The following is a 17,833-nucleotide window of genomic DNA, read 5'->3' as shown; positions in this document are numbered from 1 at the left end:
AATTTGAAATCAGCACCCAAAAATTAGGTTAGAACACCTAATTTCATGCATGCCTCAAATTTTTTATAAACCAGTGAAATGAGTATGCCAGCCTGAGAGTGTTAACGTTGTCAGCATTAACACTTCCTTGATAGACATAATCTCTGTATTTTATTCCCGCTATCCCTATTTTACTCATCTGGCAGTGAGTCATAGGAGCCCGAGAGTGTCGATAGCTCATGAAAAAGTTTTGTCCTTAAGACAAAGTGATCAGGACTGGTGGAATCGTGGCCTGACAGTCATAGGAGCCCGGGTTCACCTCTTCTTCCTGCTGTCTTTTGGGAGTAGGGTAGCTCAGTGGTAGAGAGCTTGGCTGGAGACCACAAGATCGAGCGTTCACGTCTCCGCGCGGGCAGCTTCCTTGCTGGGAGGGGTAGTGCTTTCCCGTCACCCTGGCAGGACTATATAAACTATCAAGGTCTAGCTCAGGGGTTATTCCTCTTCCTCGTGCTGTCTTTTCACTTGTATTTTGATTTTGTTTTCTTGTGGATTTGGCACCTGATTTTTACCCCGAGTTTTTCCTTTCCTTATTCTTCGATTGCTTAATATTCTACATTCTGTTACATATATTTTATCTTCTTCAAGCCGAACTGCCGAAGCCGCGTTTTTTTCCTTTATATCTCAGTCCACCTCGGATAGATATTTGTATTTCGGCTTCATTATGATATCCTTGGACTGAACGGGTTAATGGAGTCTGTTTGGAACTCTTTCAGTAGAGGAGACTATTTCTAAGGTGAATAATGTGGACTGAAGGCAGAAAGAATATAATACAAAAGGTGTGATGGTAATGAAATATTTACCTGCTGTCATTGCCCTACCTGGTGGTGTAGTGGTTAGAAGGCCCCAGTGGAAGTGACGGCCGTGCATAAGTTGGTTACCCCACAGAGTGACTGGAAGTTTGTCGATCATGTAAAGCCACCAGGAGAAGTAGGCCGGACAACTACCCTGAAATGTACCAGACTACGACAGCCTAGCCTAGGGCCCCTACGTATATAAGGGGGTAAAAGGGAATTGCCTGTTACGGTTTATTTAATGTACAATATTTTATTGATCTATTACTTTTTTTTATTTATTACATTCTAATGACGTTCAGCGTTGACCAGAATTTGTGATTTCCCATTGTACTTCCTTCTTTACTGACTGTGTGTGTGTGTGTGTGTGTGTGTGTGTGTGTGTGTGTGTGTGTGTGTGTGTGTGTGTGTGTGTGTGTGTGTGTGTGTGTGTGTGTGTGTGTGTGTGTGTGTGTGTGTGTGTTTGTGTCAGTCTGTCTGTCTGTCTACTTTGGGTGCAATTGTTTATGTCTGATTTTTCTCTCTTTGTTAGTGTGTGTGTGTGTGTGTGTGTGTGTGTGTGTGTGTGTGTGTGTGTGTGTGTGTGTGTGTGTGTTTTCCCTTTGACTACGATAACCACTTTATATGTTACTCGTGCAGCTACATGTCAGTTGTACCCTGCCAACGATGATGATGATGATGATTAGGAGAATGGGGAAGGAAGAAAGCGAGCATTACGGACATAGCGTTTGTGGTGAGATGAGTAGCGAGGGTGAGGGAGGCAGCTTTACTAGTGACAAGGTCATTGATGGGTTCCCGGCTTAATTGTGATTTATATTTTGTATCCTGATTGATTGATTAATAGTTTTTGTAACACAGCTCTGTGGCATCCCTCTGTATATTTCATAGTCATGGGTTGATTCTGGCAGCCAATGTCAAACGCATCGTTAAAAAGAAAAAAAATCATTAATCACCATCATCAGGATCATAATCAACATTAATCCAATACCGTTTTCTAACCTAGAGATGGAGTTAGGCAGGATATATGGAGAGAGAGAGAGAGAGAGAGAGAGAGAGACGGAACAATGGTTGACAGTACGCCCAAGTAAGTTGGTCACACACTCATGTTGGCCACACAGTAGTGATGCCCGAGGAAATTCTGACTCCACTTGAGTCCTAGTCATATTTTCGGGGGGAGGAAGGGGACGGGGGAGGGGGTCAAGCTTCTCTGTAGATGAACTTCATATTGCATAAGTTAAAAGGTTCCGAAAATTTGTGATGTTTGCCACGATAAAATAGTTGAAGCCAACTCGATCCTCTATCAGTTGCCAAGCCTCATCAAACACCATACCTCGCCTTTTCTCACACTCACTCACCACTGTTTGATCACCTTTTTATCAGCCTGCCACTCCTCGCACCTTCATTTACATTACGACATTTATTCCCCTTCTCGATATATGACCATAACATCTTAGCACATTCACCTAAATCCTATTGTCATCAGACTTGCTCATTTCACGGGTTTCACGAATCACGTTAATTATTATCCTATCCACTGGACGCACTAAAAAATCTCCCTTCCACCGATTCTCTTCTTGACCTTGTTCTCATGCCACACCTCACTGTTTCACTCATAATATTAAAAGTCGGATTAAAACATTTTCATGTTATCGTTTTGCAGCCTCGACACTCCAGCCTCTGTGCAGTGTCAAGACCTTCTAGTGCTGTCCACTTTCCTTCCATGCCCTTCCCTACTTTCCACCTTCTTTGCACATATACCTCTATTATTCCATTGCACGTTGGTATCCTTAAATTCTCTGGCCAATTCGTCTCGACATTCACCCTCACATCAAACTTACAGTTACCTTCTCCTTCAGTTACAATCACTTTACAGCCATTATTATTTACTTTTATGGTACGCCATACCAGGCATGAACAAATCATCACCAATCACTCAATCACCAGTCATGGTAAATTAATAACTGTGGATATGTTTAGTTAGCCTCTAAGACGGTGTGATCAGGACGGATGGAATGGCCGCCGAGGAGTCACAGGAGCTTGGGTTCACATCCACCTCTGCAATTGCCGTCTTTTTTGTCTTTTTTTTAATTTTTTTTTTTATTACATTGACGTACGCTTTTCATGTCGCTAACTATTTTCCTTAACATTTACCTCCCACTAACATTCACATTCTTCTGTTCGGATGAATCAGGTTTATCCTTTAATTATTATTTTTTTCCTACTGGTATCACAGAATTTCATTAAACTTAGGAAAGACCTCTGTTGCATAAGCTAAACACAAAGTTCGAATATTCTCTCCAAATCCAAAGTTAAATCAGCAGGAGACGGCAAAAATAGAAGTGAATAAGACATCCCAGGTAGTGCTGTTAACCACTTTAACTCGCCGTCTTGCTGAAATGGTTGATAAATAAATGTTGCTACGCTTAGTCATGTAAGAATCAGCATAGGCGTCACAATGTTTTAATACTATCAGAAGTAACTCGTTCAGTCGGAATAAACGTAGTGCACTATTTCAGCTAACGTCAGATGCATATATACAGATAAAAATAAGTATACTAGATTGAGACTGTTAATACTGTCACCATTAACTCCCTCATGGTCGAGACAACTTCTGTATTATATTCCTGCTAATTCGATTTTACTCTTCTAGCTGTGAGTCACAGGAGCTCAAGAGTGTTGATCGTTGAATAAGTTTGGTGTGATTAGGACTGGTGGAGCCGTGGCCTGGGAGTCATCAGAGCCCCCGCTCAAGTAAACTACTGCGCCATCTTATATATATGAATTTCTTTTCTTGTGCTTTTTTGCTTTCGACTTTTTTCTCATATTTCCCCGACGTTCCCTTTTGTGCCTACTCTCACCCATGGTGAAGGAGACATTAATTGATTGATCTGTCCGTCCGTGAGTGTGTGGGTCCTTGCGTCCGTAACACGATTGTGCGCGAGATATCTTCTGAACCATAGACAGATTTCCATCAAACTTTTGACGGTTATGCAGTAGGAGGAGGAGATGAACTGTTTAGGTCAGCTAGGTCATGGAGTCAAAGTTCAAGGTCATATAGGGTCGACTTGTCTATCAAAGTGGGCGCAATATCTGAACTCCTTGACTGATTTCCAACAAACTTCTGCCAGCGATATAGTATGAAGTGTGGTGAAGGGGTCAAAGGTCAAGGCCATATGTTGTCGATTTATCTTCATGGGCGAAATATCTCCTGAACCTCTAGACGGATTTCGACCAAACCTGTGTCAGTGATACAGTATGAAGGGACGTTGACCTGATTAGGTCAGCAAGGTCATGGAGGTTGTATGGTAAGACCGTGTGCAATTCTTGGTGGAGGCACACCGAGCGATGTTTTACGTCTACAGCTTGGGGCCGCAGTTCTCGGCGTTTCATTTTTCCTTTCCACTGATGTCCTAAATTACCACATATTAGTGATTTATCCCCTTCAAGCCGAGAAAATTTTTATATTTTACCTGAATAATGGTAATTATAATAGGTTTAGTTATGATGTACCTGGGCTGAAAGAGCTAATGGAAGATCTGTTTGGAACCTTCTCAGTGCGAGAGACCATTTCCAAGCTGGACAAGTGATCTGAAGACAAGAATAAAATACAAAAGACGCCAACATAGCGAAGAATGGATGGATGTCTGAGTGAGAAGGGTTTTGATGGATTGGTGGCTTAGGGGTAGGTGGACAGATGAACGGATGGATGTGTGAGAAGGGGATGGATGGATTGGTGAATTAGAGGTAGATGGATGAATGGATGAATGTGTGAGTGAAAAGAGGATGGATAGAGTGGAGGATGAGGAGAAGGTGAATGGAAAGATGAGCAGATGAACTCGTAGAAATGGAGAACATATATTGGTGGATGAGGGGTGGTAATGGATGGATGGATCAATGGATAGCTGTGAGGGGGTTGGATATATTGGTTCATCAGGGATGGATGGATGGGCAGGTGAAGTATTTTGCTGTAACCTACTCTTTCTTCTGGTGTTTATAGTCAACCCAGTTTTGTTCTTTTCCAGAGCCTTCTTGCCTGTCTTGGCTGTGTGTGTGTGTGTGTGTGTGTGTGTGTGTGTGTGTGTGTGTGTGTGTTTCAGTGTTTGTGCAGATAAGTGTGTGTGGTTGTGTGTTTTCGTTTGTGTGTTTAGGATGTGTTTGTTTGTGTTTATGGGTTTCTTTGTAGGTATGCTTGAGTTTGTGTGTGTGATTGAGTCTATCTGTATGTCTGTAATTGTGTGTGTGTGTGTGTGTGTGTGTGTGTGTGTGTGTGTGTGTGTGTTTCCTTTGCTACTATAACCACTTTATGTTACTCGTGCTGCTACATGTCGGTTGTACCCTGTCAACGATGATGATGATGATGAGTAGGAGAATGGGGAAGGAAGGAAGCGAGCATTAGTGACACAGGGTTTGTAGTGAGATGGATGGTGAGGATGAGGGAGGCAGCTTTACCAGTGACAAGGTCAGTGATGGGTTCCCGGCTTAATTGTGATTTATATTTTGTATCCTTATTAATTAATAGTTTTTGTAACACAGCTGCCTGGCATCCCTCTGTATATTTCATAGTCACGGGTTGACTCAGGCAGGCAATGTCAGACGCGTCGTTATAAAAGAAAAAACTCATTAATCATCATTCCAACCTCGATTTCCAACCTAAAGATGGAGTTAGGCAGGATCTATGAGAAAAGAAGAAAAAGATAATGGAGTGCGCGATAGATGGAGAAACAATTAACAGTTTGCCCAACGAAGTGGGCCACACACTCATTCACACAGCAGTGAAGCCCGAGCAAATCCTGACTCCACTTGGGACATAATCATATTTTTGGGAAGAGGCAGGGGGGACGGGGGAGAGGGGAAACTTCTCTGTAGATGAGCTTCTAATTGCATAAGTTAAAAGATGATTCCGAAAACTTGTGAGGTTTTCCATAATATATAGTTCATGAAGCCAACTCGATCCTCCATCAGTTGCCAAGCCTCATCAAGCATCATTCCTTGTCTTTTCTCACACTCATTTGCCACTGTTTGATCACTTTTTCAGCCTACCACTCCTCGCACCTTCAGAAACACTCACATGCACCATTTACATTACCACATTTTTTCCTGTTCTCGCTATATGACCATAACATCTAAGCACATTCACCCAACTCCTATTGTCATCAGACTTGCTCGCTTTACGGCTTTCACGAATCACGTTAATTATTATCCTATCCACTGGACGCTCTCAAAAATCTCCCTTCCACTGATTCTCATCTTGACCTCGTTCTCATGCCACACCTCACAGCTTCATCCATAACATTAAAGGTCGGATTAAAACACTTTCATATTATCTTTTTGGAGCCTCGACACTCCAACCTCTATGTAGTATTGAGGCCTTCTAGTACTATCCACTTTTCCTCCTAGTGCTTCCTTACTTTCCACCTCCTTTGCAAAAGTACCTCTCTATTTTTCCATTGCACGTAGGTATCCTTAAATTCTCTGACCATTTCCTCTAGACATTCACCCTCACAGCAAACTGACAGTCGCCTTCCCCTTCTGTTACAATCACTTTAGAGCAGTTATTATTTCCTTTTATGGCACGACATTCCAGACATGAACAAACTCATCACCAATCACTCAATTACCAGCCATACTAAGTTAATAACTGTGGATATGTTTAGTCAGCCTCTAAGACTGTGTGATCAGGACGGATGGAACGGCCGGGAGGAGTCATAGGAGCTTAGTCTGACATCCACCTTTGCAACAGCCGTCTTTTTGTTTGTCTTTTTTTTTTATTACATTGACCTGAGCTTTTCATGTTGCGAACTATTTTCCTTTACATTTACCTTCCACTGATATTCACATTCTTCTCTCCGGATGCATTAGGTTTATCCCTTAAGTTAGTGATGTATTTTTTTTCCTACTGGCATCAGAGAATTTCATTAAGCTTAGGAAAGACCTCTCGTTTTCAAGGTTATAAGAAATGGTTGCATAAGCTAAACACAAAGATCGAATATTCTGTCCAAATCAAAATTAAAATCAGCAGGAGACGGCAAAAACAGAAGTGAGTAAGACATCCCAGGCAGTGCTGTTAACCACTTTAACTCGCCATCGTGCTGAAGTGGTTGATAAATAACTGTTGCTATGCTTAGTCATGTAAGAATCAGCATAAACGTCTTAATGCTTTAATACGTTCGAAGCTAATCCGTTCACAGTCGGAGCAAACGTAGTGCATTATTTCAGCGAACTTCAGATGCTTACATACAGCTAAAAATTAGTAGCCTATACTAGACTGGGAGTGTTAATACTGTCACCATTAACTCTTTCATGGTCGGGATAACTTGTGTTATATTCCCGCTGGCTCGATTTTAATCATCTGGCTGTGAGTCATAGGAGACTGGGTTCACATATACGTCTTCGCCGTCATCATGTATTTTTCTTTTCTGGTCCTTTTTTGAACTCGATAACTTTTTTTTCTACTTTCCATAACTTTTTTTTTTTTTCACTGATATCCAAATTTTCCCATATCGGTTATTTCATCCCTTCAAGCCGAGGACGTGTTTTTTTTTTATATACTCTAGAAATATAGATGACAAATAGGTTAAATAATACTGTCTTTGGGTTGAAAAGGTTAATGGAAGATCTGTTTGGTACCCTTTCAGTGCGAGAGACCATTTCCAAGCTGAATAAAAGATCTGAAGACGGGAAGAATAAAATACAAAAGGCGTCAACATAGCGAAGAATGGATGGATGTGTGAGGGAGAAGGGGATGGATGGATTGATGGATAAGAGGTAGATAGACTGATGGATGGATCTGTGGGTGGATGAGTAGGAGGTGGATATATTATTCGATAAGATGTGAGTGGGTGGTGGGATGGATGGATTGGGAAGTAAAGATTTATATGCATTCATTCTTCAAGTGCTCATAGATAACCCAGTTTTGTTCTCTTCCAGACCATTCTTTGCTTTCATTGTGTGTGTGTGTGTGTGTGTGTGTGTGTGTGTGTGTGTGTGTGTGTGTGTGTGTGTGTGTGCGTGCGTGCGTGCGTGCGTGCGTCGGTGAGTGTGTGCGTATAGGCGGGTTGGTGGATGGATTGATGAGTGGACCTAGGAGAGACACACACAGACAGAGACAGGATAACAGAGAAACAGACACAAGGGCCAAGCAATTTATACTTGTATGGAGAGACAAATACATGGAAACAGTAATAGATGGACAGACCATACGCACAGAGAATTAAAGACTGATATAGAAGTAAGTAGGAAGATAAGCAGATGAAGGGACTGTGAGACTTCTCTTCACATGACGAATATAAGGCAGTACAGCCAAAGCAGGCAGATAACTGGGTCTGGTTAGTGAGGTTCGGGACTTAAAGCTGACTTGGCTTGATCTTTCTTTTACAATTATGAAATGTTCTTGAACTTATTTACCTCCTGCATTTAATCGTCTCCTGGGCGTAGGAGAATTTATTCTTTGTGGTGTGTGTGTGTGTGTGTGTGTGTGTGTGTGTGTGTGTGTGTGTGTGTGTGTGTGTGTGTGTGTGTGTGTGTGTGTGTGTGTTCTGGGAAGCGATTGAAGATTGCATCATCAATATCACCTCCATAATCTCGCCTATAATTTCCCACCCACAAATGAGATGATGTCGGGCCCAGGAAGCAAGGGAAAAAGATTTATACTTGCAGAGCTAATCAACAGCATAGCCATCAAGATGTGTCACACAGTCCATCACTTACCGTTCAAGCACCTAGAATCATCACTCACCTCAAAGAATAATCCATATATATATTTTTTCCCATATACATGAATTTTATATTTCCTAATTATAAAAAAAAAGAGAGGTCATCGACAGAACTCAAGTAATTGGAAGGGGTGCAAAGCACTCATTTTCTCCTCCTTACACAGCTCAACACACCAACTCCATCGCCTGGCAGTTCCCGAGTCTCATTAGCTTCTGTACATCATTTTATTACACACTCATTTGTCTCAACCTTCTTGATGGTCTATAACTCCTTCTCCCATCTTCACATTGACTTATATATATCATTTTCAGTTCCTAGCTTATACCCATAACATCGAAAGATTCTGTTGATGCATGGTGTCAATAGTCTTCAATACTCCACCTCTCTCTGCACTTCTGCAGTCACATCGTATCCTGTCCCATCCATTCTTTGCAATCCACACACACACACACACACACACACACACACACACACACACACACACACACACACACACACACACACAGAGGGAGTTAATCGAGGCAGACGTGCGACATCGGAGCTCCGTACCGAACCAACACGGCCAGTGGCATTACCTAAATTAGTATCTTTGTATGAGTCAAGCTCTGTACCAGGTTAGACTAAATGATTTTTCGTTATTAAAAAAAAAAATTAATAAGTTTAAACAAGACTTCAAACAGAAAAGAGAACCAAGACGAAAGAATGCACTCAATCATCTGAGGTTTGTTTAGACTACAGCAGCAGCATAGGGAATGTAAGTACATACTCTGTACTTTTAGTATTGCAAAATGGATACATACTTTAGTAAAGCAAATTTGGAAAAGAAAAGGGATAAAGATAGAAAGCAAAATGATGATTTCTACCAAGAACTGGTTGAAGTGGAGACTCACAACAGACTGGTTGAACGTGTACACAAACTAGAAATGGCTTTCAAATATGAAATTGATGAAATAAAGAAGCAGATGCACTTGCAAAAGGAAGAAATAGAAAAACTAGGAAGGGAGGCCAACAAGAAAGACACAACCATCAGTGAACTAACAGTGGAATTGAGTACACTTAGGAAGAAAATGAGTGAAATGGGAAGTACAGTAGTCAATCACGAGAGTGTTATGGAAGAGTTCAAAAATGACACAGAGACAATTAGGCAAGTAAGCAGTCTTATAGACCAGAGCAGTGATACTGAGGAGAAGATAACACAGATGACTGAAGCTGTGCAAAGCTACAAAAATGATGTGGAAATCACGTATGCTGAAATGGTGAAAGTAAAGAAAGACTTAGAAACAAGGGTGGAGGAAAAAAGCATTAAACAGGAAGTGAAAAGAATTATCCAAAACAATCCAAAGTTAGTCAGAGATTCAGTAGATATAAACAAATCTATAGTAATCACTGGTATAGAAGAGGAAGAAGTAAAAAACAAGATCACAAGAGACAAAAAGGAGATGGCAAACGTAATGAGCTTACTGAAAGAAGTATCAGAGGAAATCTGTAGTAAAGACATACAGGAACACAAAAGATTAGGGAAATACGAGAAAAGCAGGACAAGACCTCTAAAGGTGACTTTCCAGAGTGTAAACACTGTGGAAGAGATACTAAAAAATGCAAAGAATCTTATGGAAAAAGAGGAGTTCAAAAATGTATGGATAAAAAGATGCCTAACACAAGAGGAACTGGAATTACTGAAAGAGAAAAGGGAGGAAACAAAAACAAAAAATGAGGGGAGATCAGAAGAGGAGAAGAAGAAATTTTTTTTACAAAGTAATAGGATTGCATGTACGAAAGTGGTACACAAACAGGATGGAATAAAAAGGAGGAAGGAAGTAAAACCATGTCATGACAAGTATATAAACAAGATGATAAAGTTGATGTACTCAAATGTGGATGGAATGGTATCTAAATTACTAGAGATGAATGATTGTCAGAGAAAATGAACCACAAATAACATGCCTAACTGAAACAAAATTAACACCATGGATAGCCAATGACATACTAAACTTAGAGGAATACAATATATGGAGAAGAGACAGAAATTTAAAAAAAGGAGGAGGAATTATAATATTAACTAAGAAAAATCTAAAAGTCAATGAAATAAAACTAGATATACCATCACAAGTAGAACTGATTACAGTAGAGATCAACACATCTGAAGGGAAAGTAATTGTAGCCAATTTGTACATGCCACCCAGATCAAACACATGGGAAAGAGATGAATATGAGGACCTGGCAGAGAGTACAATTCAGAGTTTAAGATCATTACTACATAAAATGGAAGAGAAATCGGAAAGAATTATACTAACTGGGGATTTTCATACAAATATCAATTGGAATACTCTAGATATAATTAGCCAAGAAAGCTGTTGGGACCAAAAGCTCCTGGATCTCGTGCAAGAGTTTTTCCTAACGCAACATGTGAGGGAAACCACCAGAAAAAGAGGACTTGATGTACCTTCAGTGCTAGATCTAATATTTACTAGGCAAGAAAATGATATTGACAGTTTAATATATCACCCTCCACTCGGCAAAAGCGATCATGCAGTACTAAATTATAACTTCAGGATGGCATATGACGTAGTTAACAGCAATGACAGTTACAAAAAGAGCCTAAACTATAAAAAGGGAAATTATCAAGACCTAAAGATGTATTTCTTAGAAGTTGATTGGGAAAATGAGCTTAGAGGACAAGATTTAAATGCTGTATATAAAAAATTCTGTGAATTTTATGAAATAGGAGTCCAGAAGTACATCCCACAGCACAAAGAAGCAGATAAGAAAATACAGAAATGGTTCGATACAGAATGTAAAAAATCAAAAGAAAGAAGAGATTTGTTGTGGAATAGATACAGAAGACACAATAGTGAAAGGGCGTATAATAATTACAAACAAGCAAGAAACGATTATACAAGAATAAGGAGGGAAGCCCAAAAACAGTTTGAGGAGGATATAATAAGTAAAAGTAGTGATCAACCAAAGCTGTTTTACAGCTACATCAGAAGCAAAACCAAAGTAAAAGATATAATACAATCCATTACGGACGAGGGAATCACTTATACACAAGAGAAAGATATTTATGAAGCACTAAATAAGAATTTCCAATTAGTTTTTACAGAAGAAAAAAATTTTGGGAGGGACTATGTGGACCATGCATGTCCACACATACTACCAGATATACAAATAGCAGAAAAAGTAATACAGGAGGAGTTAAGTAGATTAGACAGAGGAAAAGCAAGTGGTCCTGATGAAATTTCATGTTGGGTACTACGAGAATGTGCAAAGGAGTTAAGTAAACCATTATTTTTAATTTTCAAGAATATTTGAGTCAAGGTAAACTACCTGATATTTGGAAAAAAGCAAATATTGTCCCCTTATTCAAGAAAGGAAATAGACAAAATCCACTCAACTACTGACCAGTATCACTGACCAGTGTTATAAGCAAGGTATTAGAAAAGCTTATAAGAAAAGCTTGGGTAAATCATCTAGAAGAACACAGTATGATAACAGAAAGACAGTTTGGTTTCAGAAAAGGAAAATCATGTGTTATTAATCTGTTGAGCTACTATGACAGAGTAACAAACACAATACAGGAAAGAGAAGGATGGGTGGACAGTATCTATTTAGATTTCAAGAAAGCTTTTGAAACAGTACCACACCAAAGACTGTACCATCAAGGAGGAATTCGAGACAAACTGTTTTGTTGGATGCAAGACTTTCTTATAAAAAGAGAAATGAGAACAGTACTAAGAGGAAACTACTCATCATGGAAAGAAGTGACTAGTGGAGTACCACTGGGTTCAGTGCTGGCACCAAACATGTTTTTAGTGTATATAAATGATATAAACAGTAACACTGGAAATGAGAGCTATCTGAATATGTTTGCAGATGATGCAAAAATACAAAGGAGAATTACTAACACAGACTCTTGTAAAGAGCTGCAAGAAGAATTAAATAAACTTCATGAATGGAGTTGTACATGGGAAATGGAATTCAGTGTGGACAAGTGTCATGTAATCAAGTTTGGTAAAAGTGGAAAAAGACCTGATTGGGATTATAAGTTAGGAAATAAAACCCTATACACATCAGAAAGAGAGAAAGACCTAGGTGTGATTATCAATAACAGACTATCTCCGGCTGACCACATCAGCGAGAAGGTACGGAACATGTATACACTGCTTGCAAATATGAGAATAGCATTCACATACATAAATGAAGACATGCTAAGAAGGATAATAACATCATTCATTAGACCAACCCTGGAATATGGATCAGTAGTCTGGAGTCCTCATCTCAAAGAACACATAGACAAGATTGAAAAAGTTTAAAGGGCCGCTACAAGATGGATACCAAGCTTAAGGGACCTAAGCTACGAAGAAAGACTAAATAAACTGAATCTACCAACACTACAGGAGAGAAGGAAAAGAGGTGACACGATAATGCTATATAAGTGCATATCAGGGAAGGAGAAAATAGACATAAATGATTACTTAACATATGGAGAAGCATCAGCAAGAGGACACTGCAAAAAACTGCATGAGAAGAGAGGTGATAAAGACGTAAGGAAATTCAGTTTCCCAAACAGAGCAATTGATCAATGGAATGCACTACCGTATGAAATAGTGTGTGCCAAAAAAAATTCACAAATTTAAGGATATGTACGATAAAGATGGTTTAAGACACGGGGCAGTACGAGCTTGACTCATTCCTGTAAAGATACAATTTGGTAAGAACAATTAGGTAAGAACACACACACACACACACACACACACACACACACACACACACACACACACACACACACACACACACACACACACACACACACACACACACACACACACACACACACACACACACACACCTCATAAATCCCATTTCCACTATTGTTGCTATGAGTTTTCGTTCTGATACAATATCAAAGTCTCACACCTAAATGTTAATGTGGACACTAAAACACCTTCATGCAGTCCTCTTGCAGCCTCCACATTCACACCTTTGCTTATAACCAAGGCCCTTAAAGGTTCAGCCACCTTCCTTCGTGCAATTCTACCTTCCATTTAGTCTGCACATTTAACTCTTTCCCATCACTGCACCAGGTTATCAAAACTCCCTCACTAATTCAAATCTCTCCATTCTATCTATCTGTCTATAGCCCGACGCCCTAATCCCGCAAAGGGTGGCCGCAGACAAAACGCCTCCAAGTCACTCTGTCACCCACCATTTGACTACCCTCCCCCCAACTCACCTCCCCCTCCCTCATATACTTCTCAACTCCGTCCCTCCATCTCATCCTCGGTCTATCCCTCCCTCTCCCTCCCTCCACCTCACCTACATACACCCTCTTAGTCAGTCTTTCATTCTCCATTCTCTCCACATGTCCAAACCACCTCAGTGTATTTCTCCTAATCTTTTCAACCACATCCACATCTACCCCACAACGTTCCTTCACTTCTTCATTCGTCAACCTGTCCCTCCACGTCACTCCACATGCTCCTCTCAAGTAACTCATTTCCACTGCTCTCACTCTTGACTTGTTCCCCTCTTGCAAGGTCCACGCCTTGCTTCCATACGTCAGGGTAGGGATCATAATACCATCATGCAGTGACTTCTTAACTTCCATACTCACCTCCCTATTTCTCATCACTGCTTTCAGTGTACCAACAACCGTCTTCCCTGCTGTACCCTTTCACGTACTTCATCCCCCAAAGTTCCATCCTTACTCATCACACTACCCAAGTACTTGAATGCACTCACATTCTCCATATCCTCACCATCCAACCTCACTGCACACTCTGTGACTTCATTCCTCTCAAACACCATAACTTTTCTTTTGTTTACATTAGCTTTCAGCTTCCTCCTCCTACACACTGTCCCAAATTCATTCACCAAACCTTGCAACTCCCATTCATCTTCACTCAACAATACTGTATCATCAGCAAACAGCAACAACGGAAGCTTCCAAATCTCACCCTCATTCATTAGGCCCACCCCCACATCCACTACCCTACCTTGCATCTCCTTTACAACCCCATCCATATATATATTAAACAGCCATGGAGACATCACACACCCCTGTTTCAGTCCCACATTGAGATCAAAGAACTCACTCAGCTCACCATCCACTCGCACCGTAGCCCTAGCTCCCCCGTACATAGTCTTCACAGCACTCAACAATTTCCCCTCCACTCCATATATTCTTAATACCTTCCACATACCTTGCCTATCTATTCTGTCATAAGCTTTCTCCAAGTCCATGAAGGCAGCATACACTTTCCTTCCCTTCTCTAGATACTTCTCCACTAAACATCTTAGAACAAATATCTGATCTACACACCCTTTTCCCTTCCTAAATCCCCCTTGTTCTTCTCCAACTAGCTCCTCTGTCATATGCCTAACCCTATCAATGAGTATTCTACCATATATTTTACCAGTCACACTAAGAAGGCAAATACCCCTATGGTTACCACATACTTCTCTCTCCCCTTTTCCTTTGTACAGAGGAACAATTATACCTGATTTCCAGTCCTCTGGAACCCTTCCCTCTTCCCAAGCCAATCTACACAACTTCCATATCCACTCCACAACAATCTCACCCCCATACCTAAGCATTTCACCACACACTTCATCAATTCCTGGGGCCTTTCCCAGCTTAATCTTCTTCATCGCTTCCACTACTTCCGACCTACTGATCTCTTCCTCCCTCCTCTCATCTCTTCTTCTCCCAGCCATTCCCCAACCACTTATACTGATACTGCTTTCACTCTCTACATTCAACAAATCCTCAAAGTGCTCCTTCCATCTCCTCAATTTCTCTCTCTTCTCCACCAACAATCTATTATTCCTATCTTTCACTCCCCTACTATTTCCCCTTTCACACTGCCTTACTTTCTTTACCTCCTTCCAAAACAATTTCTTACTCTCCCTCCATTTCACACTCAGATTCCTCCCAACCTCTTCATCCACTTTCTTCTTACTCTCCTTCACCACTCTCTTAACCTCCCTTCTCCTGCTCACATATACCTCTCTCTTCTCTCTCTCATCTTCTCCCCTACCTCTACTCGCCAACCATTCACCATATGCCTTCTCCATTCACTACCAGATAATACTGATAGTCACTTTCCCTCTCAATAACAACGTTCAGTCTACACTTATCAACATGTACTATCAAAGCACGGTGCTCATAGATAACAACAGAACTCTGCACCAGTCTGAATCACCAGCGATGCTAAATTTAAAACTGTTGATGTGCTTACTCAGCCTCTAAAACGGTGTGATCAAGATGGACAGAACGGCCGCCTGGGAGTCATAGGAGCCAGGGTTCATATCCTTGTAACTAACGTCCGTCTTTTTATTGATACTTTTTTTCAGATTTTTTTTTTTTTTTTTTTGGGGGGGGGAAGGTAGTTTCTGCATCTGGGGAAATATTTTCCCTTTTTCCTTTCCCACACCGATATCCAAATTCTTCTATGCGGATGAATTAAATAAACCCTTTGAATCCATGTGATGTTATCTTGGTTTAATTATCAATGGTATCAGACAGTTGCGTTCAGCGTAGGAAAGGTCTGTCTTGCTGAAGGGGGATAAAAGAAAGCTACTCATTTAACTATACACATTCTGAAAATTATATCGAAATGTAAATAAAAATCCTCATGACACGGTAAAAATAAGAAAGACGTCCACGGTCTGCGCTATTAATCTCATCACTCGTCATTGTGTTGACGTCGTTGATTAAAAACTGTTGCTGTGTTTAGTCATCTGAGAATGAGCATGAGAGGCTGTGAGATTTAGTTTTGTAAAAATTAGTCCTTTCAGAGTCGGGAGAAAAGTAGTATACCGTGTCACCTACCGCCAAATGCCAATATTTAGCTAACAGTGAGAATGCCAGCCTGATAGTGTTAATATTATCAACATAACCCTTCCATGGTACAGATAACTTCTGCAGTCTATTCTCGCTATCCATATTTTACTCATCTAGCAGTGAGTTATAGGAGCCTGAGAGTGCTGATAGCTCTTTTAAGTATCGTCATTAGACTGTGTGATTAGGCTTGGTGGAATCGTGGCCTGTGAGTCATAGGAGCCTGGTTTCAAGTCTCTCTGCACTGTCATTTTACTTTTATTTTAATGTTTTCTTGTGTTTTTCCTTTTTTTTCAGTTTCTTTTTTTATTTCACTTATTAATATCCTCAAATATATTATGCATGTTCGTTCTGTTATGCGTGATTTGTGTGTGTGTGTGTGTGTGTGTGTGTGTGTGTGTGTGTGTGTGTGTGTGCGCGTGTGTATTTGTTTGTTTGTTTTTGTGTTTGTTTGTGCGTGTGTATGTGTGTGCCTTTGTGTGTGTGTGTGTGTGTGTGTGTGTGTGTGTGTGTGTGTGTGCTGGCTGGCAATTGACTATTTTATCATCTTCACCATCTCCACAATCTCACCTATAATTTCCCATCCACAGGTGAGGTAAGCTTGGGTCCAAGAAGCAAGGGAAAACGAGTTATAGTGGGATAGCTAATCAGTATCATTGGCAATGAAATGGGTCACATAGTCAATCAGTTACCATTCAAGCACCCAGAATCATCTCTAACCACACAGAAATGATAAGATAGACATTTCTTTTTTATATATTTTCCTTCATGGGAAAGTTTTATTAGGAAAAGGGTGCTATTCATTGTCAAGTTCTCCTCCTTACATAGCTCGTCAAAACAACTCGAACGCCTGTCGGATCCCGAGCCTCATCAACTTCAATACCTCACTTCATTAAACACTTATCTTCATTGTCTGCCACGCCTTCTTCCAATTTCAGATCACTCGTACCATTTTCACTCCCCTACTTATACCCATTTTATGTCTAAGTCTAATATTTCTAAGGATTCTGTTCAATCTGATATTACCAGACTTTTTACTCCACATTTTTATCAAATCACATCATTTCGTATATTATCCATTGTTTGTACTTCATACATTTTCCTCAGAAATCCCATTTCAACTGTTCTTTCTCCTGAGTATTAGTTTAATATCACACCAAAGTCTCACAGCCATACGTTACTGTGGGCACTGAAGCACCTTCATCCAGTCTTCTTGCAACCTCCACATTTACATCTCTGCTTATAACCAAAGCCCGTATAGTTCCAGCCACTTTCGGTCTTTTTGCTACTCTACTTTCACTTGGTCTGCACATTTAACTCTCCCTTCTATTACGGCACCCGGTTATCAAAACCTCCTCACTGATTCAAGTCTCTCTTCATTTATTACCAGATAACACTGACAAGTCACTTTCCCTCTCAACAAGAACGTTCGTTCTACACTTATGAA

Source organism: Coenobita brevimanus, chromosome 97, assembly GCF_032717465.1.
Source record: "Coenobita brevimanus isolate Jiangsu-jjx chromosome 97, ASM3271746v2, whole genome shotgun sequence".
NCBI lineage: Eukaryota > Metazoa > Arthropoda > Malacostraca > Decapoda > Coenobitidae > Coenobita > Coenobita brevimanus.
Note: the sequence above shows the minus strand (reverse complement) of the source record.